This window comes from Cupressus sempervirens, chromosome 3 (assembly GCF_028749045.1).
Source record: "Cupressus sempervirens isolate cs-2001-9-10 chromosome 3, ASM2874904v1, whole genome shotgun sequence".
Lineage (NCBI taxonomy): Eukaryota > Viridiplantae > Streptophyta > Pinopsida > Cupressales > Cupressaceae > Cupressus > Cupressus sempervirens.
Window position 1 is genome coordinate 1096645297 of NC_143120.1, and position 26394 is coordinate 1096671690.

Genomic DNA, 26394 nt, shown 5'->3' on the forward strand with positions numbered 1-26394 from the left:
AATTAGATGATCCCAAAGCTCAAATCCTTTACCAAGAGTTAGAATTCAATAATTGCATGTTGTTCACTGAAAATGTCACAAATGAGAAGAATAACAAAGAGCTAGGAAGCCAAACTCCTGTTAAAGAAGAAATTTGATGGAAGTTGTTCCTCATTTGCATTCGATCCAGGAGTGGTGTTGATATCACTTGAGGGAGAAAATGAACTTATGGCATTCAAGTTAGAATTTGGAAACATGAACAACACAATCGAATATGAAGTACTATTACTTGGGATAATAGCTGCAAAAGAGAAAGGGACACATATACTAAAAGCTAGGGGTGACATGAAGCTCATTCTATGTCAAATCAAAGGGTAGTACTCTATAAAGAACCATAAGTTGAAAAACTACAAGAATAAAGTATGGGATGAGATCAAAGGGATAGACACATTCTCAATTGAATCACTACCAAGGGAGATGAACTCCAAAGCAGATTCATTGGTAGTTTCTACATCCTTACTTCTTTGCCACCCATAATTCAAAGATAAGAAGTACCAAGTAGAAATTGTGTACAAACCTTTTGTTCCTAACAATGTAGAAGCTTGGCAAGTGTTTGAAGATGACAAAAGTTTGCAGTTATTTTTGGAAAATTCCAGAACTGTTCATGAAGACCATTCTAATGAACCTGTTCAAAAAAATCACCACAAGAAGCAAAAGGAGCATGGAACTGATGCTATTTAACTACAAGGTAATATTATTCCTCCATACTTCATATAATTAGAAATGTTTCTTAATAGACATGATACTTACATTAAGAAAAAGAGGATGGAAAAAGGGCCCATTGTTGGTGAGTTTGAAGGAATAATCATTAGGAATAAGCAAACTCCTAAAATGATCAATGTTAGAAAATATTTCACACATGAAGAAAAAGAAGTAGCTAGAAAGATTTTTGAAGAATATCAAGATCTATTCATATGGAGCTACAAGGATTTAAAAAGTTTTAGAGGTAGAAAAATGAAGCATCAGATTCCCTTGAAGCCTGATACAACTCCATTCTAATAAAAGTAGAGAAATTATAATTTGAAGATAGTTGACACCACATTTTAGGAACTTGACAAGATGCTTAAGGAAAGAATCATTTATCCTATTCATCACTCTACATGGATAGTGAACATAGCACCAGTCAAGAAGAAGAATGTAGATGTCCATGCTTGATGGTTTCTTAGGGTACAACCAGATCAAAGTGGAGGAGGACCAACATAGGATGACTTTTACCACTCCTTGGGGTATGTTCGCATATCACAAAATGTCATTTGGTCTTATCAATGCTGGTGCTACTTTTCAGAGGTGTATGAATAATTTTTTCACTAACATGAAAAATCACATAGAAGATTTGAGGAAAGTATTGCAAAGATATTGAGAACACAAAAATTTCTGTAAATCCTAAGAAATCTATCTTCTATGTAATAGAAGAAAAGTTTCTCGGTCATATAGTATCACAAGAAGGCATCATAATTGACCCTAAAAAAATTGAAGCTATCCAAAGACTAAGTTTACCTATAAACAAGACATGAGTTAAATCTTTTTTGGCCAAGTGAATTTCCTCAGAAGGTTTGTGCCTGATTTTTCTAAAACCACTAAGTGCATTGTAGACACAATGAAAGGGAATTCAAGTTTAGGCCTTTAAGAATATAAAGACTGTCATTACCAATGCTCCAGTCCTATATCATCCTGATTATAGACTAGACTTTATGGTCTATTTTTGTGCTTTCAAACACACCTTGTCAACTATTCTCATGTAGGATAACAAAGAAGGGATACAAGACCCTATTTCCTTCATGAGAATACCCCTAAAGAACCATGAGTTGAAATATTCTCAAATCAAGAAGCACGCTTTTGCCATGGTAAAAGCCTTGAAAAATTTCATATTTTATATCTTACACTCTCATTCTATGGTTCACGTACCTGACATTGCGGTGAAGAGTATGTTGACTCAACAAGATGTAGGGTGTGATACTAGAGGAAAATGGGTAGCTAAGACACAAGAGTATGACATCAAAATTAAACCCACAAAATTGGTGAGAGGTAATGCATAATATAAAGCCATAACAGACAATGGAAATGGTGAAGAATGAGAGGAAAAATAGTTAGTTTTGGTAGTGAGTCTACAAGATCCTTGGTTCAAAAATATTACATATATCTTAACATATGGTGAGTTCCTTGAATTGATGAAAAAACAAAGAAGAGATCTCAAATTGAAAGCCATCAAGTATGTGATCAGGGATGATAAATTATACAAAAGATCCATAGATGAGACTTTTCTCATATGTGTAGACAAACAACAAAAAGAGAATTTATTGAAGACATTTCACGATGAAGCATGTGGTGGGAATTTCTCATCCTTGGTCACTACTTTTAAAATATTGTGGCAATGTTACTATTGGCTTGGAATGTTTAAGATGCTTACTAGTGGGTGTCAAAATGTAAAAAATGTAAAATGTTCATAGGAAGGCCTCAACTAGCCACACTATTTCTTAGGTGTATGGTAGTCAAAGGTCCTTTCCAACAGTGGGGCCTCAATTTCATTAGTCCTATTAATCCTGCTTCTAGCGTATGTTACATCTATATCATTACAATGACAGACTACTTTATGAAGTGGGCAGAGGCAAAGGCAACCAAGAAAACCACTTTCAAAGTAGTTTGAAAATTTGTAAAGGAAAACATACTGGTTAAGTTTGGTGTACCTATTAAACTAGTAATGGATAACATATTTTTCTTTGGCTGAAATTACTAAGTTCTGCTTTGAGTATGGCAAAATATTTAGTCACTCGTCTAACTACTTTTTGCAAGGGAATGGTCAATCTGAGTCTAGCAACAAGAACCTGGTGAACATCATAAAAAAACTAGAAGACATAGCACAAAAAGATCCATGAAGCACTTTGGGTAGACAAAGTGACCCCAAAGACGACAATCAAAATTCCCCCTTTCAAACTAGTCTACAGAGTAGAAGCTAGTCTTCCTCTACCCCTAGAATTGGACACTAGAAGATTAAGGATAGTGATCAAAGATGGCATTTACAAAGATGGGTTGGAGAGAAGAATCATGGATCTAAGTAAGCTTGAGGAAGAAAGAGAATAAATTGTAGATCATATTACACAACATCAAATGCACGTGAAGAACCTGAACAATAAAAAGACTAGACTATGAAAGTTTATGGTAGGGGCCACTGTATTATTGTGTGACAAACAAAGAGCGCCAAAAGAAATGCATGAGAAGTTTGACACACTCTAGAAAGGACCATTTATTATCTATCAAGCTTTTGAAAATAACTCACTCAAATTGGCATATCTAGATAGTGAAGTTCTACCTTTGACCAACAATGGTCAGGACTAAAAGCTATATTAAATTTCAAATTGCAAATAGGTAATCCATGTATTGTATCATAGTTACATTTAGTTCCTATTTTTGTTTTCCCTTAGTTAGGCTGCCTTGTTTTTTTGCTTTATTTTTTTTGTGTAGCCACTTTTAATTTTTGTGAACCCAAAGAGTTTGGATTCCTTTCTTGGACATGGAATGTCCAAGTCCCTAGGCAGAGCCAACTATTGCCCCACTTTGTTTTCTAATCTATTGGAAACAGTGAGTTCTATGTGTTTAGATGAAGTCCATTTTATTCCATGAATGTTTGAGTCTAGGTCTAGATTCCCAAAGGCTAGGTGGTCTTTATCAAAATTTTCCCAATACTCCTTCTCTATCTACAAGCTGAGTGGCTTTTGATTTTGTCTTGTAATTTGTCGACTAGCTTTAGTACCCAATCTGATAGAGATCAATTCTCACTCACTGCAGATGAAGCGTACCCACTATTTCATTCCCATGCTCTTGAAAGTTCTCTAAAATTTACATGTCTTAACAACACTACCTTATGACATACCAATGGTTGATAAAATAAGAATTGGTAGAAAATCTCATGTTGCCTTCTCCACAGCGGGTTTCCAACTCATGAAGGAGATTTTCCACAAAATAGATAAAATTGAAATACAAGATACCAGGTGACATCCAAGTGGATCTATGCACCTTAACTAAACATCTTTAATAGTCAGAAATATAGTTGTCAAAGATTCAACCAATAAGGAAGCATTGGCAGAAAAACAAAAATTGCCTCCTCCTCGATGGGTTTCCAACCCATGAAGGCAATTTTCTGACCATGCAGAGGAATTAGGTCAATAGGTAAAATTTGGCTCCCGTACTGAATCTAGCACATGTCAGGATGATATTGGATTGAAATGAACTATTGCAAAAAGAAGATATGGCCAAATCCTCATTTGGCAGATTTTCATCAATAGAGTACCCCAGAGGCAACTTTCCAAAACTAAAGGAAAACAAAAAAGTAAATAATGTGTTAATGGAAAGTTACTGTTATATCCAACAAAATAGTGAAAAGACATTTAAATGTCCATTGAGTCTTTGCATTTACTCTTTAATAGGTATTTCCTTAAATTTCACTCATGTGGCATGAATTCTAAAGTATAACAGATGAATCAAGGTCCTTGTATAAAAATACATAGTTAGTTGAATGAGTTACCTTGTTTCCTTGATTTCTCATTTTATCAGTATGCGTAGCTTTTGAAAGCTAGTGATTGTAGTATCTATTGTCTTATTCATTTTTTGATTTGAAATCTCATTCATAAGCTATGGCCATTAAGTTCACCAATTTTGATGGTTTGAATGGGATCAACTCTCAATTGTAGAATTTCACAGACACATCCCTCCATTTCTATGATATGAAAAACTTCCAAAGGAGGGTAAAATTTGAACACATCCATCCTATCATTGAGAAGCTTTGAGAATTTGGTTTGGTTAAAGTTGTTGGTTTCCCAGTTGTAGTTCAAGCCCCATAACTCATCTATGAATGTATCCACCATTACAATCTAAAAACTAAGTAGATAGTTTTGCCTAATGACATCTTTTTAATTTCAATCGATAGATAAATGATGGTGAATTGCCTTCGTGTGCCATAATAGGAGGAGTTTTCTAACCTAACTATTAGTGGGGTTGTTTAATAATTCTTAGCAAAGAAGATGGTCTGGAGAAAGGAGATCATGTGAACATGGTTCTAGAAGTCATGGAGTGATAAGAGCAAAGTCCCTAAAACTTTTTCACAACAAACCTCAAACCAGAGATAATCAACATTTTGGTTCTTCTACATAGATTGAGAGGTGAAGTAGAAGCCCAATTTTTTTTGAACAATACTTCTTTTTGGTTTAGGTTATATGCTCAGATACATAGTATACTAATTGGGCATAAGAGGTAAGCAAGATTCTATCCAATACCTTCCAAGCAGCCAAGTTTTACAATTCATTTTATATGTCTTAATTCCTAATTCACATGCTAGCATCTTTGCAATTATGACTTGGTCTTCCATTCTTAAATGACTTCTTTGATGATATCAAGCCCTGTGAATTTAATCCATGTATCCAACTGCATAATAGTTATGTAGATTATGTAAAAGTGAATGATGTGTTTACTATGAGAATTCATAGAGAATCACAAGGATGCCTAAAAAGAAGGTTCTCCCCTAAAGCCATGGACATCATTAGTCAATTTGGTTATTATTTTATTAAGTTCTTATCTTTTTCTTACCTATGTCTTGCAAATTCTAATGGATTTCCTTTCAAGCTGCCAAGATATTTGAATGACATGATAGTTTTGATAGAGAACATTCAACAAGCTTTGTAGGTGAACATCCTAAGTGGAAGTCTAAAGAAGAAAGTATATGAGTTCCGTATGAAGGTTAGAGCATTCAGTTGCAACACTTGACCTGATGCCAAGAATATGATGAAGTTTTTTGAGAAGTACAAGCTAGATATATATGAGGTCTTGAGACCTATATTCAACCCCAATGGATATGCTAAGGATGTTCTATAAATTGGGAGTGTAATAAAACATGTCGGCACAATTGAAGACTACTGGGCTAATTGCAAACATGAATTTGAAAGCTGTGATCATGCTTTTGCAAGATTGACAGTAGGTCAAGTTAAGCTATACAAGGTAAATATAGATATGGATGGAGTTGAGGATGATGATTAGAATATGTATAGAATGAAATATATGACCAAGTTAAGGAATACTCCTATAAGTTCTAAACTATTCATAGACATCGTAGAAGACCTAGACTTGATGATGGCAAGAATCCACAAGAGGACCAGGAAGTGGGTCGAGTGGACCACAACACAATGAAGTAGAAGAAAAGGTGCATCCACTCAACCCTTCCCAAATGTAGCAACAAAATCCCCATCCTGCGATGACACTTTAGGCACAACTCCATCACTCACTCAAGACCCAACTCAACTAGTGAGTGGAGGCGATCAACCTCCTTAAAACAACATTCCTTTTGAGAAAACTTGTTAGGATGGTTCAATACCTATGATTAGTATAATGGTAGAAGCCAAGAAGAAAAAAGTATAATAACTAAAAGACACTACACTTACAGTGGCTCTGCCATCCTACAATAGTCCAATCCCATCTATAAGTGCAATACTACTCTTACCAAGTAGTCATTAGATTCAAGTGGTTGACCTTGTAGATGGTGGGATGAATAAAAGTGAATCCATAGAGTTGGATGAAGCAGTGAAGATTCTTGAAGCTGCAAAATTCATTTCCCCTACTTTAGGAAATTCTTTCTCCTCATCTTCAAAGGCCTTGACTCCAGCCAAGAGGAAGATGTTTAGTGTGGATATGTTAGGGACTGCATCCAAACTAATTGGTAGCGAGAATACTTTGGATAAAAAGAGGAAGAGGATAGAAGATGGGGCTCCAAACAAAGAGACTCTATCTTTGGCCATCCACTCAGGGTCAACATTGAGCAAAGTGAAGAAGTAGAAGACTTTGTCCATCCTTGGATGAGATCCAAACATGAGACACCTAACTATGGAGATCGCCAAGCCCACCAAAGAAGGTAGGATTGAAGACTTGACTACAACTAACTTCACATTACAATCTCTAGATCTAGGAGAGGTTAGGCATGACACCAAAGTGGGCTTATGGAAATTAACTAATAAAGTGATAGAAAAAAGAATTTTGAAGGTCTCAAGCTTTCCAAATTTAGGATGAAGGCAAAGATTCATGAGCTCAACTAATTCATAAGGAAATTAGTTGCCCCATTAGCAAGTATTTTAGGGGTATCACCTACCAGTGATCCTACAACTATAGATATTCAGGTTGTTATCTCTTAGCTGTAAGAGGACAAATTTTTGGGAAAATTGGTAGGAAGTGGAGTGAAAAACTCAAGTATGAAAAACTTATGGTTATAGAACAATTAGGCAATGCAGTGTTGAGGCTTGAGACAAAAAAGATAACATCCTAGCTAACTGAGCTACCTTGTCAACAGAAAAGGAAAAGAGTGAAGATTGCATCTCCCTCCTACATATGTTCATCCAAATGAAGGCTAAGGAAGCAGTTGAAGCCAAGATTTTATAGAAAGGAGATGAGCATATGTTTGAATGACAATAGAGATTGCAATTCAAAGCTGACATGATCTGTGCAACAAAGGAAGGGCTACCAAAGATAGAGTGAAAAGTTGAGGAACAAGATAAGGATTATGAGTTGCTAAAAAGGCCTACACACTGAATTCCAAACAAGTGAACAAGGGAAAGGAGTAGTAGGAGTCACTTTTATGCAAAAGAATTTCTTTAGTTACTTGGATAAATTAATAGAGAAATCTACTAGCCATCAGGACAGAGTTGTAATGTTCCCATCTTTTTAACATCTTAGTGAAGTTCTTAGCCTTTATGTTCTTTGAAGGCTAAGTGGAGAAATAAGGAGAAATTGATTAAACTAATTTCTTATGAAGTCATTAAATAAATTAAATTTAAAAGGTGACTTTATATTCAATTAATTTAATTTTCTAGAAGCACAAATAATTATTGTATTAGAAATGGGGAAGCTTCTAGAGAGTGCATTTTCTGGAACTACAACTAATTATTGCCTTGGAAAGGGGGAAGCTTCTAAAGAGTGCAATTAAATAATATTTTATTTCCTTCTATAAGGGTGAAGGAAAAGACTAAATAGGGAGGGCAACCTCATTGTTGAGCATCAAATGTGTTGCCATCTACTCTTTCGAATAGCTTGTGGAGCTAAGGGTTTCTGCAGTGTTATATTGATCGTTGGGAATGAGCACTCCCATCGATTTACATAATTGAGGTGGTGAAATATCTTTCAAGGGGTTGTGACTGTTGGACAAGACAAATCCATTTTTTCATTGTTCCAAATTTTTGGCCTAGGGCCAGCTTTGTGGAGTAAGGAATAAGTTGGAATTTGCTACAGTGATTTGCTATAGAAAAAAACATGTTTTTGGAACAATTCTAGGTTTTTATCTACTACATTTTTCATTTGTTTGAAAGTAGATATTTAGGGCATTGGTAGGGTTTGTAAAATCTATTGTAATTTGATTTATATCACAGTTTTTATATTATAATTTGTTTCCCTAATGTCTTATTGACGTAGATATTTATTTTCCTATTTGTAATCAGTGTTACTCAAAAATAATTGCATCTTCATTATTAGTTGTTTGGTGTGTTCTTTGGAAGTATTTTTATTAAAGTTTGGCATTTAGAAAGCAATCAGAATTTACATATGCAATATATCTCTTTCTTGCAAAGTGTTTGATAAAATGTCAAACAAGTGAATTAGAGAGGACTTTGTGTTTGACGAAGTTATAACCTATTGGGGTTATTACAAGAGTGTCATATCTCCAATGGCTTAGTGGATGTGTACACGTGGTGATAGAGGAAATGCAAGAGCAGTTAAGTGAAATCAAGGACTTGGCCAGAGAACACTCCAAGTGGCTCCTCAGATACACCAACATCTATGTCCACAAACTATTGAGATAATGGATGTTGCACACATTGCATAATATTGTTATATTGTATTATTTTATTTTATTATGTAATGTTGCACCTAGATAGGTGTTCAACATGTAAAGATTTCCATGGGATATACTTGATGAGTTGTATTGTAACATTAAGATAATATTTCATGTAATTATTTAATATTGGAGAAAAGAATTAAATTTTCTAATATTAAATGTGGGGTTAATGGGTTAGGTAGTACATGATTTTAGCACATGGTTTATGTGATATCATTTGGTTGTTTTGTGGGACTTGTTACTATATAAGTAGCCATAAGGGTAGTTGTAGAAATAAGATAGAAGGGAAAAAGGCAAGAGTCGAGTGAGACAAGGCTTGATAGGTTAGCCAAGGGAGCATTCGTGAAGGTTGGAAGCATGGCATGAGGTGTGGATTCATGCTTGTTTACATGGATTTCTTGGTTGTATCTATGACTTTGAAAACTTCCATGGTTGTATTACAATGTTGTTTTCATTGAATAATACATGGTGATGGATGCTTTTGAAGGCTGGGTTTTTCTCTCAATGAGGGTTTTCTAGGGTATATCTTATGTCACAATTTTTGTGGGTATGTTGTCTATTCTTGTGCATGTGGATATCAATTACATATTTATTTTAGATCTATTATGGGTTATGTGGAAATGGTTATATACTTTTTTGCAAGTTTCATTACAACTGGTATCAGAGCCAGGTTTTATTATTGTAACCCTAGATTAAATCCATGGGAATGCATGAGAGGATAAAAGAAAGAGCAATATATATGAGTTGTTTATTGTAGATCTGAGGTTTTTGGGTTTGGTATTATAATGAGATATTGGTAGATTTTGGGCATGTAAAATTGTTAGATAAAAGGAAATTTTGGACGTTTCATTTAAATGAGGGTTTTAGGGGGAGCTTGCAGAAATGACCTCCTAGTTAAAAATAGACATCACCATTGGATTCGGGTCGATGTTTTCATAAATTTTGATATATAATATGCCCTAGTTTGGCCATGTTTAGAGGAAATGAAAGATTTTTTTTAACTTTAGCCTGTGATGGCCGTCAAAATTAATCCTGTTAGAATTTTCGTCACCAAAAAAAATACAGTGAAAATGGGAAAAAGAGTGTCTTGGTAAAGCGACCATAACTTTCTCTTAGAATATTAGATTTCAGACTTCTTATAGGTGTTGGAAAGCTAATTCAGAGCAATACAACTTCATGTAGGTTTGGTTTTGTGATTTTGACATTTTGTCATGGTTTAAGAGTTTGAAATTTAGATGTTGTTTATTTTGAGCATAAATTAGGACATAACTTAGGCATACAGAGTTAGATTTTGGACTTTGGGTAGTCAACAAAAAGCTCTACATATTGGTTCAGATTTGTTATAGGTTTGGCATGATTTATTTGGTGATATATTAATCTGAATAGTTTATGATATATATTGACTATGGTAACATTGTGAGTTTATGACATTGTATATTTGGAGATTTAAGATTTGCTATCATTGTATACTCAGTTCATATTTCAGATTGGTCTCATGATGATATGATTATCAGTGTTTGATTTGGATATGCATGATGACTTGTTGGGTCTACAAGTTATGCAGTGTTGTAGGCGGTCTATACTTATAGGTTGCATTTACAACTTGGTTATGGGTTGTCTTTGTCCATTAATCTTTCATTATTGATTCATATTTAGGTTGGTGGCTTGGATTTGGGTTGTCTAAACTCACATGATTTACTAATTTTTTCTTCATGTAGAATGGATGAGATGTTACCAGGTATAGTCATGTTGGAGGATTGTGGTTGACTATTTTATACTAATAGGTTAGACATATTGAGAGTCAGATGCTGAATTGATGGATGTGATTATGGTGCCACAGGTTTTGGCATGAAATGATTGGATATATAGGTACATCCTTAATGTTCATTAGTTTGGAGTCTTGATATGGATATGGTGGTATATCTTCTTGGTTAAGGATCATGGTTATTTGGTTTCTTTTGAGAAGCTTATGATGCACACTTTGAGTTCTTTGATGGCTTGATGCCTTGGTTGATTCTCATGGTTAGAGGATGGTTTTTTCATCATGATGTCATGGATAGTTTGGATACATGGTTTAGTGAGAGCTTGTGATAGTGATGAGGTGACAATATAAGATTAGTTCTTGGTTTGGTTTGTATCTTCTTAGGTTTGGAGATCTTGGTTTCACTTGCTATTGACACTTTGGTTGTGCATGTAGACCTGGAGGATCTTCATGTATGCGATGGATTTTATGATGCCATAGGTGACTTGGTACCACGGTTGAGTGGGATTTTTCTTTTTCTTTTTTGGCATTAATATATTTATTGAGTGTTTGTAGATGTTGGAGGTTTGTCTTAGATCTTGTTGCTACAAAAGCATCTTTGACATTTTCATGGTGCGCTTGTTATCTTCATGGTGTGTGAAGATGGTTAGATATTGAGGACTCATGGGGTTCTTGGTTATATTCATGGTGTATGGAGATGGTTTTTCATGGTATGTGGAGATGGTTTTCTTCATGGTGTGTGGAGATGGTTGCATCTTGAGGACTCACAGGGTTCTTGGTACAGGTGCGGTTCATACTTTCATTTGACATGTTATCCTTGGTGTGAGAATGGTTTCATTATTATGTCATGGTACACTCTTGATACACATTCAAAGTTTTGACATGTTATAGTATGTTCATATGGAGCATGTTATCTCTTTGGTTGAGATGGTTAGATCATGTTGTCATGGTTATGTTCCTAAGGCCATGGTTGGAACTTTGACATTTATTTTGGTTTATTTTCTTAGTATTTAGTATATTGATCATTTGTTGGACACTTCATGATATATTGATATGTTGCATTTGGATTTGGCATTTATTGATTGGTTATAGGTTCTCATGGATACTTAGAGATGGTGGTGATGCTGATTTCTCTTGGATTAGAAAAGTATTTGTTGGGACAGTTGATGGTTTTAGCAAAAAGTCTGAGGGGCATTCACCTGATATGGACTTGAGAGGAGATTGTTCTTAGATGATTCTTGGTTAGAGACTTGGATGTCTTGATGAGAATTCTCATTCCCCACTCTTGGTCTACTTGGCGATTTGCTACTTGAGAGGTATAGCCCATTATTTCTCTCATGAGCATTATGTTTATGCTTGTCTTTCATGGATATGGATCTTGAGTTACGGTACATGAGTTAGTTTTGGAGGGTTCATTTGAGAGATGGTTTAGCATTGGTTATCACCATTTGCATATGTTGTTATGCTAGTTGAGTTTGGGAGATGGTTTTTGTAGACACCCAAAAATTGGCAGAGATCTACGCAATTTCAATCGATCAATGCAAATTAAGGAGAAAATTAGAGGAACACAACAGACTTTCAAGTCAAGGATCGCATCAGGTCATTAATCATCTTTCAAATCAATAAGACCTAAATCAACTTTAAAAAGAGGAGGAAAACCAATTCAAAATAATAAAATGAAATTCAAAAATGGATAAAGAAAAATAGAAACTTTTGAAAATAAATAGAATATTTATTAAATAAATAAAGTCATGTATCCTCACAAAAGTGAAAATCCCCCTTTTAGATTTAAAAGAATTGAAAAAATCCTCAGTTATCCTCAAAACCAAGTCTATTGGACTCTTCCTCCTGGTCTCTTGTGAGATATTTTTAATTTCACCTCTGTCTACCAATCAAAGGCAAAAATCCTGATTCTTACCCCAACCCCTTTCAAAATCCTATAAATAGGAGAGAAATTCAAGAGCTAAGGGACCCAAGTTTTAGGCATTTGCACTATAGGCACATTCTGAATTATCATCTTTTTAGCATTGTCATTACAACATGTTCATATCATTCTGATGGCATTATAGCTTTGTTTTCATGTTATTTGGTATCATTTTAGCACATGCTTAGCTGATTGCATGTCCATTTTGATAGCATTCTAAGAGTTGTTACTCACATATAATCTACATTATAGTCATAGATCTTGCATGTATTATGTGTAGATCTACATTTTAAGCATACTCTCATTCTAGAAATGTCACTAAGATGCAATTCTAAGAGCTTTCTTAGCAGTTGTAGTTAGGGAAACATGGGACGTTTGTAGAGTTTACATTTTGACAATGATTTCTTGGGTTTAGTCTAGTTTGTTGTCATTTTATTTGCACTCTGCATTAAAGTCTCATGAATATGCAAATATATCATGTACAAATTGGTGCCCACCATGGGGCTTGAACTCAAAGCCTCTCTATTTTTCAATCTTTCTATCTAATCTTTTATTTTTAGCATAGATATGTGTTTCTTGTTGGTTTCTTATGTAGATTTGATTGGTTTCAGGTTCTACAACATTTTGGAGGCTTTGTAACAGTGACAATAGACTCTCAAAGGCTTCTTTGAATGCACAAAGGCCAGATCTACAATCTTCTAATGTTACAACACTTTTGAACTCTGTTTTAATGCTTTCAAGCAATCTTTTAGTGTATTTAAATCTTTCTGTAGTGCTTATAAAAATTTCTCTAAAGCATTTAAACATTTCTATAGCACATTTAAAGTTTTCTACAATGCATTTTACATTTCATGTAGCGCATTTACTAGTTTAAATAGCGCATATGATACATTTTGTAACACAAATGCTTATTCCTATAGTGCATCTGATAAAAGTTATAATTTTCTAAATTTGACTTCTAGATCTAATTATCAGTTGCTTACAGGTCTCTTCCAAGCTAACATGAACTCTCAAACTATAGACAATACACAACAGGAATAAAAACCCTTAGAAATGAGCCTAGACTTCGCTAGCACTAAATCAGGGAAGTGGACCGTGACCCTTTTTAATTCAAAGTATGGCATTTTTAAGTTCAAAACCTAGTTTAATAGAAATGCTTGATCTTGCTGACCTAAATAGAAGTAGACCTATGCTGTCAACTCTTTTGAGTTGATCAGAATGCCCAACCTTCTATAAAGATCAGTTATAATTGAACGAGGAAAGAACCCACACATAGTTTAACTAGGAGCCCCTTTGTCTTTGGTAGTATAAGGGTTGGTGATTGAACATTTGTGTCTATTGTGTTTGGGAGGTTAGGAAAATAGGGATATGCTCTCGCTCTTCTAAAGCAATCATATTCCCAAACCTATTTGTGATTTCCATTTTTCTACTTTCTACTAGGTAGGATTACTCAGCCATAGAAAGGCTACCTCTCGAGTTGCCTTAGCAGGGCCGGTGAGAGGGAACACTTCTTAATCTTTTATTCCCAATCAAATGCAAGCCACTCATGTTCAAAATATAGCCTTCCTCTAATAGTCTTATGAGGAATTGCACCAAACCTCCTTAGCGTTGGTGGGAAGCTCTCTCTCACTAGAGAGGTAAATCTAAACATCGTTGGTTAAAAACTAAAACCCACTAGTCACTGGCTCTAGATAACCTTGTTAGGAAGCCCTTTTCTTCCATTTTCTAGGTGTGTGTGGTTTTATATTTTATTTTGGCTTATGCTTCTATTGTTCTTAAATGTGTTTTAAAACTTAATAACAAACACCAATGTTGATCACAATCCTTCCAAAAGATGCAATTATAAACTGATATGAGAAACTGAGTTCAAAATGAGAACACTACTGAAAGACCTTGAAATAACACATCTATTTCTTAAAAATACACATTTGTCTTATTCTGTGATGCATTTAAACTTTTTTATAGCACATACAACTGCAAAAAAAGCCCATTTGAAGCTTTAGACAATGCATTTGAAGCTTTAAACAATGTATCTATCCTACATAACAATGAATATATATCCTAAAACAACACATATGATAGACAAAATAGCACATTTAGACATTTAAATAGTGCATATAATCAATGAAATAGTGCATTTGATCACAACTGTGATGCATCTGAGCAAAAACCTAAAATAGAGGCTATCTACATACATGACAGTTGTAAACCAACAATAAATTTGGATACCCTTTGTCTCACTAATATTTTTCAAAACTGAGAGATCTTGAAATTGACCAAAACCATTTTTGAAATGAGCAAAGCTAAAAATATCATTATTAATCCAACAGTCATTATTGCTTCATTTTGTACATCAAACCAAAAATATCTAGAGACACACATCTGTTCCCTCACTGACTTTACAAAAGTGAACTTACCCTATCAACATTGCCAAACACCTTGTCCAACCTAGCTTGTTGCTCCAAACAAATCATGATCAATGGAAATCTCATATTGCAAAAATTCATAAAAACTAAAGGAATCCTATTCACATTTCATGCCACCATGTAAAACCAATATAGCCATGAAGCCAAAATGATCGCCTATATGAGTGAGTACCATAATAGCTAGCAGAACCATCACATGCATGAAACCTCTAAATCTTATCGAACCTATCACACCCATGGATTTTTCACCAAATATAGTTACCCACAAGTCACCCCTATTCAACCAAAATTTAGAACCCTTTACCAAAATGGGTTCATCTAACATGTGGGATGACAAGAGCATTGTAACTAAAATTGAAGATTTTCAACAAAATCTTGAACTTGTCGATATCATGGACAAGATACTTAAGAAAAAAAAAAGAATGTTACATACTAGCATTAGCACAACAAGGTGCAAAATTTTTGCCTAATTTTGATGTGACCAATTTTAAACAAGATGGAGAAGAGTCACCCCTAGATATTGTCACATAAATTTTACAAGACCTACAATTGGAAATGGAAAGAATGAAGCGAGGAAAAATAAAACCCCCATAATTCAACCTCAAAAAGGTGTGTCCAATTCCATTTGGTAAAAGCATTACTTCCACAGCTTTCCCTTAGAATGTCTAGATACTATAATATGATAAATATTTTGGTACATCAGATCCACAAGATCACCTTAGACAATTTTATACCCTAAGTATGGAGTTTGTCCATGACACGACTTACATAATGTGTCTACTTCCTAAGAGCCTTGGAGGGAAAGCCATGGAGTGGTTCTCCAAACTACCCTCCAACATCAAGAACTTTGACCAATTGGCTTCTATTTTCATCACCCAATATTCCTTCAATATTGAAAGGGAAGTTACAATGATCAATTTTTGCAACACAAAATAACTTCTCGATGAGGCATTCAAGATCTTCCTACAATGATGGAGACACACATTTACCAAGTATCATAGAGACATACCAAACAAAGAGAAGACAACATCTTCATCAATAGTCTTTCAAAACCCATGAATTACTGGCTCAAACTCCAAGGGCCTAAAGACTTTAAGAATACCTTAGAGAACACCACTAAGGTAGAAAAGACCTTGATAAATAATGACATTATTAAATTATTAAAAGATGGTAAAGGTTTTTCAAACAATTCCACACAAACCCACAATTCTTCTGATTGGACCACTGATAAACAAAAGTTGTGGTGGAGAAACAACAATAAAAACACCATCAATGATGGGGTGATTGAAGCTAACCGTGCTAAACCACAAACCCAATCTCATCCAAATCAATCGTATCCTATCATCAACAACACCAATCCAAACACACCTTGACAAGACAATGCCCATCCATTTTATCGATGTAACACAATAACTCCCTTGACATCTAATCAACAAGTTACTTATAATCAAGCTCGTCCTCTGCACATATGTCATCTTCCAATATATCCAAGAAGTATACACCTATTGGGGTGTCCTATGAGAGTGCTTTACAAATCTTGTGGGCTGATGAACTCATTTTACTCCCTGAAGCAAAACCCTATGAACCTCAAGTCAAGCCAAAATGGTGGAATGAAAAACACATTTTTGCCTACCACCAAAATAGGGGGCACTTAACAAACAATTATTTTTCCCTTAAGGGGGGCATACAAAAATTAATCAATGATGGAACTATTGAAGTGAATAACCTTAGCAATAATGAAGATCATACAACCTTCAAGAACCCTTTCATGAGTCAAGAAAAGGGTGAATCCTCTTGAGCTAATCAAAACACACCCCCTCACACTAAGGTTAATTATGCTGATCATTACAACAACACCATCAACATGATCTCTTGATTTGATGATGTTGTAAATGTCATCATAATTCAGGATAAAAACAAGAAACAATCATCAAATACTATTACCCAAGGCTAAGCCTCTAAAGTCATTTTACCTTGACCTGTGACAAATTCTGATCATGCAACTACAAGTTCCTCCTTTCCCAAATACGACTTGGTCAACTAGTTACTTAAGACTCCTGCTCATATCTCCATTTTTGAATTGTTGCAAATTTCTCTAGAGCGTAAAGAAATCCTCACCAAAGCCCTAGTTCCAAATGACCTAGATGTGAGTAGGTTTCAAAACCTGGTTAGCAATCTGGTTGCCCCTCACTGTGTATCCTTTTCCCCTCACTATGTATCCTTTTTAGCCCAAGATGACATGTCTGTCATCTAGCCAAAAAATTCTCCTTTGCATATTTAAGTCTTTATCCATCGAAACAATATTAAGAGAGCTTTGGTTGATGGTGGGGTAGGTCTCAAAATTTGCACATAAAATTTAGTGAAAGCCCTAAGATATACTAAAGATGTTGTTGATCCAAGGAAGAAAATCACCATCACAGCTTATGACGACAAGGAGAGATCCTCCAAAGGCATGGTTATTCTGCCTATTAGGGTAGGACCAATTATGAAAGAAATCATTTATCAGGTCTTATACTTACAACTAACTTATAACATCCTATTAGAAACACTATGGATTCATGACATGCAAGCCATTTCCTCCACTTACCATCAATGTCTTAAATTTCTGTACATGGGTCAAGAGGTGGCCATACCTAGGGATCAACTCTTTGCCCAATATTGTAACTCCCTTATTCCTCATAATAGGGAAGAAACTGGCACCCTGATAGATGACATTAGCCAGTCCACATCTGTAGACACTTCATGCTCTACCAGCTAAAATGATAACCACTTATCTAAATCGACTAAGGGTAAAGAGAAAGTTGGTTGTTCAAGTTCTTCCCTTCCTTCACCATCATCATCCAAAGACCCTAAACGATCACACTATGAAGAAATTGATAGATTAATGAAAGAAATTGATAGAAAGTGTAAAATACAATACAAAGGTGTTGGAATCATGATATATTTGTCATTAGTGCAAACACTTATTCAATTCTGAATACTTATCTAGCTTATCACGTATATCAAGCACTCAGTGGTTACCTTATAAGTTCATCAGTGTTCATCGAGAAAAGCAAGGTAAATGAAGAACTCAGTGTTCATCGAGCAAAGCAAGGTAAATGAAGAACTCAGTGTTCACCGAGAAAAGCAAGTTAAATGAAGAACGCAATGTTCACCGAGCAAAGCAAGGTAAATGAAGAATTTAGTTTCTACCGAGTGACACTATATCTAACGAGTCACCAATGGTTACCGAGTTCCAAGCAGTGTTGTATGGCTAGTATGAATTGAGCCTCTACTTTTACTGAGTGCATGATGATACCGAGTAATGTAGTGGATGCCAAGTATCAAAAGGTCACTAAGTTAGCTTGAGGAACCCAAGTTTTCTACTATCTAGCCGACTCAGTAATGTTTTGTTCACTTATGTTTTGGCCGACCTTGCAGTTGTAAATAAAAGAATGGTATATATGTAATGTATGATATCATTTGTAGTATGATATATGGTGTTTGTGAAAAAAAGATATAAAGGAAGAGATTGATGTTCACATGTAAAGAGGATATTGAAAATCAGCAACAAAGTAAAAGGGATATAGCAAGGTCAACATAGAAGCAGAAAAGTTATATCTATCACATCAGGTGATCAATGCAAAAAGGATCTTATCAACAAACAATTGTAAGCAGAAACACTGCTTCATCCTAACAGGTGAATCAGTTTATAAATCCTTTAACAGGGTAGACTTAACAATCTTTTTGTAAATCTCCTAACAGAGTGCATACTTCATTGTATGTTTGGAAATCCTCTAACAAGGTGGATCTAGCAGTCCTACTTACTCCTAACAGGGAAGATCACCAGAAGTGATCATTGTAAGCCTTAACAGGCCAACTTTACACTACAATATTGAAGTTTTGTGGGTGTCAACCTCACCCCAATTTTACTTTCTATTTGGAAGGTTTTTGGGTCACCAAATCTCTATGTACATGTGCAATGAATGTTTGTTCTTTCAGTTATGCAGTAGATTAGATGAATGAATGGTGAAAGGTTAAAATGCTAAATTGTATAAAAGTTTTATAAGTTACTGGTTCACCCCTCCCCTCTTAGTAACCTATCTTATCCTAAATATTTCCAACAATTGGCATCAGAGCTTTGTGGTTCTCAGGATAAAGTTTGATAACTTGAGAAAAGATCAAGGACAATGGAGATATTCAGACTTGACAAATCTATTGAAAATGAAAAGCTAGATCTAGAAATGGCCATGGCTCAACTCAAAGAAGCAAAGGAGCATCTTTCTCAATCTCTAAAAATAAGGAAGGAACTTGCAAGACAAATGAATTATCATCAGTATGTTGAAGAAAAAATTGAAGACCTTTTACCATCAAGCAGTTCAAATAAAGCTAATGAAGCAATCAAGGAACTCCTAGCAAAGAATCATTCTCTGCAGGAAGAAGTAAGGAAGCTTAAAAGAGAACAAGAAATTCAATCAATCAGGCTATGTGAAGTTTTGGAACAGAGAAACAAGGCAAATGAAGACTTAGAGGTAAGAAATAATCAATTCCTTCAACATGAAAATCTTGTGGGTCAACTATCTAATGCAAATGAAGAAATTATGAATCTAAGATCTGAGAATGAAAGTTTGAGAAATGATTTAATCACTAAAAGACAAATCAATGCAAGCTTACAAAGTGATCTAAGATCTGAAAGACAAATCAATGAAAGCTTGGAAAATGACTTGATCATTGAAAAGCAAATCAATGAGAGAATGATGAAATCTCAAGCAGACATGACTCAATTAAATCAGCAAAGTGAGCAAAACTTTCATAGACAAAAAGGTAAAGCTGGTCTTGGATATAAGGAAGAAGGTGAATCCTCCAAGCAAGGTGCCCAAAGGAATCAAAGACCCACTTGCAATCACTGTGGCAAGATAGGTCATACATAAAACAAATGTTGGAGTAATGTAAAAGGAAAATTCAATGGAAAATGTTTCAACTGCAATCAGCATGGTCACAAAGCTAATGAATGCAAAGAGAAACCAAAATTTGAAGGCAAATGTCACAAATGCAAGAAACAAGGTCACAAGGCATCTGAATGTAAATAAAAAACATTCAATCTAGCAGATCAAATTATCAAAGCAATATTTGGCTGGGACTACAATACTTGGTGCAGGTGTCACTATTGTGGAGAATATGGACACATTGGGATAAACTGTGCAAGACATCACCTAAGAAAAAAAAGATACAACCATAAGATGTTACACATGTACTGAACTTGGTCATATAGCCAAGAACTGCATGAATACTGGAAGAATTCAAGATGAAAAGAAAGCTAAAGTTGATAACATTCGAAAGCAGATGAGACAACAGTGGATTCCTAAATCTACCAAGCAAGACAGTTCAAATGATGGTCATGTCACTCAAGAAATGGGTGACTCCACCATTTCCAATTAGATTTAAGAAGAATCAAGAAATGCATCATGAAGCCATATCTCAAGCAGTTCCAGAGTGAAAGAGTGCAAATGATCAAATCCGTATTTCAGATTCAAGGACCAAAGAAAAGTTATCATTCATCGTGTTGCATCTACCGAGCAAGGTTGGTTAAAGACCTTCTCGAGCTAGGTTGGGAGTATCAAATATTTTGTTTGACCACCAAGTTGCAAGGTTTTACCAAGTAAATCAATGACAGACTGGCAAGCACTATGTCATCTCATCTACCTTCATACCAAGCATTAATGATAGTATTTCCATCAAAAGGGTAGAATTCGATTTCATTTTTCACCGCAACTTAAGAATACTTAGAGCTAAAAGATCTCCAGTGAATCCAGAGCAAATTCCAAACAATTTTCAAGCAGAAAATTTGTTCAAGATTTTCTTGTACTTACCGAGTAGCTATCGCATCTGCAAGCACCAGTAGCACCAAGGCAAAAAGAGGTTCAGAAATGTTGATAAAGGGTACAAAATGGAAAGTGCCCAACTTCAAGATTGTTCCGACCATTGCAAAATCACTCGACCCAATTGTAGCTCAATCAAAAATACCACCTAAGGTACTTCTTATCAATGATATTCATACTCATTTCAAATGTTCTATTCAAGAAATCGAAAACCTAGAGATGGATAGTGCCCTAGGTGAAATGAGCGTAGATGGCTCTCTGAAACCTGAGTTCAAGCATCTTGAAACCAAAGGCTTGACTCATATCTCACATATGCCTAGAAACTTCCAAACTAAATGGATTAGGTATATCTTGAGTGAGGTGCATAATGGACAATTATGGTTAGAGCAGCCAGTGCTAATCACAAAGAAGATGATTCACAAAATCAAGGGTCTCCTTATGCTTAGTAAAGAAAAAGCCACCAAAACCCTAGGTCAGGAGGAGCTACAGAAGCAAACCTTAGCCGAGTGGGACAGTAGAGGTTTAAAGGTCAACATTGTATTAGATGTCGAACTAAGATTTGGCATTCATGTAATTGCATATAAATTATATAGTTCTAGTAGATTGAATAGTGTACCTTGTGAAGCTGTGGATTTGGCCCTCAAGATTGTAAAGAAAAACCTTGAATTTGATCTGTCTAAAGTATTGCTGAAACAATTGAATAACAATATGGATAGTATAAGGACTTCCAAAAATAAACCTTGTAAATTCGGTTCTCTGTTGATCTATTTATTTTTCTACATTCAAAAATTCTTTCCATCTAAAGGAACTGTCGTATGGAGAAAAGACATTCCAATTTTGTATCAGATAAATGAGTTTGTAGCAGAGATGGGTGAAAATTTTGATAGCATTATGGACAATTATTTTGAAGATTTCAAGGAGAGAATGAATAACAAGTTTCGGAGTCCACCAAAATTAGTTGAAGATTACAGAGATGATGTATGCTTCATGGTTGACTGTGATAAGGTGTACATCCAGGCAGTTAGACCCCGAGTTGCATGGGTAAAACCTCTTCCCTATGAGGTAAATATTGATGAAGCTAGAGACATCATAGAAGCACTAGTAAATGAGCCAATAGACCCAAGGCAACCAATTTTTGGAACCTATGATGAAGCAAAGGCCAGAATTGAGCTTGAAATCAAGCTACCACATGCCATAAGCAAAGGCAAGAGGAAGATAGCAAAATTGAAAACTACATTTGGCCCTCTTATGCTAATAGAAGGTAAAGGTGAGGATGAAGGAGATGATGAAGAAGAAGGAGGAGAAGAAGAAAAAGAAGAACAAGAAACTAAAGAAGAACCTCCGAAGAAGAAAGGTAAGGCAATAATTACCAAACCTAAGAAGAAGCCTACTGCAGTATTCACAAGAAGAACCAGAAAAGGTAAGCATGGACCTATATTGGTCAGGCCTACACCCACATTTGAGGAAAGGCTTAAACAATTGGAAGAAGGAGCATGCATCATAAATTTCAAGGCATTGAAATTTGAAACTAGAACAGATGCTGAGAAAATGCAGATAGAGGAACTGGTACGCAGCAAGATGGGTAAATGGAAATACTCCCTGGACCAGCTTGCCTCCCAAATCTCAAAAGAACTATTGGAGAGATTGCAACCAAGATGGGAGTCAGCCACCCAAATGGTAAAAGACATCTATGAGCAATCCCTAAAGAATCTTCAACCAAGTCTCACTGGAGCAAAAGTAAAGACTGCAATGAAAAATCATGAAGGTAAAATGATCATTAGATTCCACACATGTTTAATTTTGATCAAAGACATTGAGCATGTTGTAAATGATGCTACAAACATGCAAAAAAACATCTATCATCTGCATAAGCCCAATGAAGACCCAGTGGAAATCAAGGATGATGACAATAGTGACAATGATGATATTGATGGCACTCCATCCATCATAGTCTCACCAGGAGAGTTGTATGCATTAATGGGAGAAGACAAGGAGGAAAAGGAATGAAGAAAGAAGCTGAAGAGGAAGATAAGGAGGAAGATGATCTAGTAAAAATTGCAGCAATAGTTATTGCATCCCTTCCTCACTCTCCACCTAAAAGTGTCACATCATCAAGGTTGGAGTCAGCTTCAACAGGTTTGATAGCATCTACATCAGATTTATCATCTGCACCTACCACATCACAGCTCTAGGTAACATCAATAGAAGTGTCTACCACTTCATCTACTGAGCTACAACCCTCTTCTTCAGCTACTAAGCCAGTCTCCTCAGCTCCATCATCACCAGTCAGTGTAACAGTAAGTTCTACAATTTTGATTCCAGCTTGTTCTACAATTTTGTCAGCATTATTTGCATTTACTTCAAATCCAGTTAGTTCAGATATTGCATTACCAAGTGTATCATCATTTTTGGGAAGTATTTCAGTTTTTGATCCAATAAATACTCCTATTGGCACTCAATCCTCAAGTCCTATCCCAGTTTTCACTGCTAGTCCTTCCATCTCCACTATTGTGTCTATTCCTAAGGTCAAACCAGTCATCACAAAAGTCAAACAAAAGCAACCATTAAGACTTCTAATCACTGGAAAGGAAATTCTTGAAGATATTGACTTAGATACAGAGATAGTGATTCTAAAAATTGACTATGAAAATGCTACCATTGAATAGATGAGGTATGCTAGTCAACTAATAGAGATGAAGGCTATGCAGAAGCAGTTAAGGTCTAAAAGGGATAAGGAGTACAAAATAATTGAGAATGCCAAGAATATAATTATAGAAGATATAGGTGTTGAAGTAGATTCTACTCAACACATTTTGATTCAGTTAGAAGAGGCTGTAAATAAATTCAATGAGGACACCTCTGGTCAAGAAAAATTGATTGAAAAGGCTGAAAGAAAATTTGATAATAAGGTGCTTGAGCACATTGCTCAGCACATTGCAATAAAACAGGTAGAATTGTCCATAATTTTGGTCAATCTTGAAAATTCTTTTAATAATGTAACTTCACTTTTTGCCAAACTCTGTGATGTTACCGAGTATACCAAGGAGATCAAAGAAAAATTAAATAAAATTGATGAGGATATGAAGGTCAGTGTCCAAATGCTGCAACTTGACCCCAATTCAAGTTCATCCCATCATCTCTGAATTAGATTTTTGTCAGAAAAGTAGGCAGAATTGTTGAGAGAGGAAGCAAGGATCAGATCTACCTTCATTGACATTCAGAATATGATCCTTCCTATCATGGACACAATGCAGAAACACATTGTCTACTCCAAAGCATTGATCCATGACAACAATTTTTCAGTTGTAGATCACATGATTGAACTTTCAGCTAAAATTCAAATTGCATTCTCCACCTGCAAAATTTTGCAAGAAAATTGGGATAAGACGTTGGCTCTTATTCTCAAGGTACATTTTGAGTTTATCTCTCATTTTGGTGTTTCTTTGTAAATACATATGGTTTATTTTGGCATTATTGTCAAAAAGGGGGAGATAGAGTACCAAATAAGAGATAGAGAGAAGAGATGGAGATATATGTAAATAAGGAAGCCTTGTGTAAAGATAGAAATATTTGTAAATATTCTATGCATATTGTATGGGGGAGATATATGTAAATCAGTACGTCAAATTTTGCACATAAGTTTTGGCTCATAAGTGTTTTTGTCACTAATGCCAAAGGGGGAGATTGTTGGAATCATGATATATTTGTCATTAGTGCAAACACTTATTCAATTTTGAATGCTTATCTAGCTTATCACGTATACTGAGCATTCAGTGGTTACCTTATAAGTTTAGCAGTGTTCACCGAGCAAAGAAAGCTAAATGAAGAACTCAGTGTTCACTGAGCAAAGCAAGGTAAATAAAGAACTCAGTGTTCACTGAGAAAAGCAAGGTAAATGAAGAACTCAGTGTTCACCGAGAAAAGCAAGGTAAATGAAGAACTCAGTGTTCACCGAGAAAATCAAGGTAAATGAAGAAGTTAGTTTCTACCAAGTGACACTATATCTACCGAGTCACCAATGGTTACCGAGTTCCAAGCAGTGTTGTGTGGCTAGTATGAACCGAGCCTCTACTTCTACCGAGTGCATGATGATGTTGAGTAATGTAGTGGATGTCGAGTATCAGAAGGTCACCAAGTCAACTTGAGGAACCCGAGTTTTCTACTATCTGGCCAACTCAGTAATGTTTTGTTCACTTATGTTTTGGCCAACCTTGCAGTTGTAAATAATGGAATGGTATATATGTAATGTATGATATCATTTGTAGTATTATATATGGTGTGTGTGAAAAAAAGATATAAAGGAAGAGATTGATATTCGCATCTAAAGAGAATATTGAAAATCAGCAGCAAAGTAAAAGGGATACAACAAGGTCAACATAGAAGCAGAAAAGTTATATCTATCACATCAGGTGATCAATGCAAAAAGGATCTTATCGGCAAACAGTTGTAATCAGAACCACTACTTCATCCTAATAGGTGAATCAGTTTATAAATCTTTTAACAGGGTAGACTTAACAGTCTTTTTGTAAATCTCCTAATAGAGTGCATACTTCACTGTATGTTTGGAAATCCTCTAACAAGGTGGATCTAGCAGTCCTACTTGCTCCTAACAGGGAAGATCACCAAAAGTGATCATTGTAAGCCTTAACAGGCAAACTTTATACTGCAATATTGAAGTTTTGTGGGCATCATCCCCACCCCAGTTTTACTTTCTATTTGGAAGGTTTCTGGGTCACCAAATCTCTATGTACATGTGCAATGAATGTTTGTTCTTTCAGTTATGCAGTAGATTAGATGAATGAATGGTAAAAGGTTAAAATGATGAATTGTATAAAAGTTTTATAAGTTATTGATTCACCTCTTCCCTCTCAGTAACCTATTTTATCCTGAATATTGCCAACAAAAGGTGTAGGTGAGTACTCAGTCTCCTTATTTGATCCCCCACTTTCTCTAAGATCTCAAAGCAAGTGGAGCACCTCTAAGCTCAGTAGAAGAAATTAGTCAACAAAACATCGACATCTCCCCTCATCTACATAGAAAAGGTTTTGATTTAATGAAAGAGATGGGATATATGGGAGATGGTTCCTCAGGGAAAGGGACAAGCATTGTTGAACCTCTAATATCATAGTTCAGGTCCAACAGATCCAAAATAGGGGTGGGGTATAGTGAACAGGACAAGACACAAATCTCTTTTGAGTCTCGTCCCAAGCATAGTGATTCCTCCTCTTCCACCTTGGTGTGGGTACCTTAAAAAAGGGATGGTAGTAGACAGAAAATAACTGACATTATAAATGTAAATTTGTCCCTCCCAGGTTCACATTACACAAGAGAACCATCCATAAACACCTCTAATAATGAAGATGATGATGATTCTACTAAGTGGGAATTCAAATCATTATCTGAAGAGTCTATTCATGACAAAGAATGTGATGTTGTTTGCATGCCTACATCTGATGGTTTCACTGCACAAGGATCAACCTTTCATCCAAGTTTTACTTCACCAAGAGTCATAGTACAACAAAGAA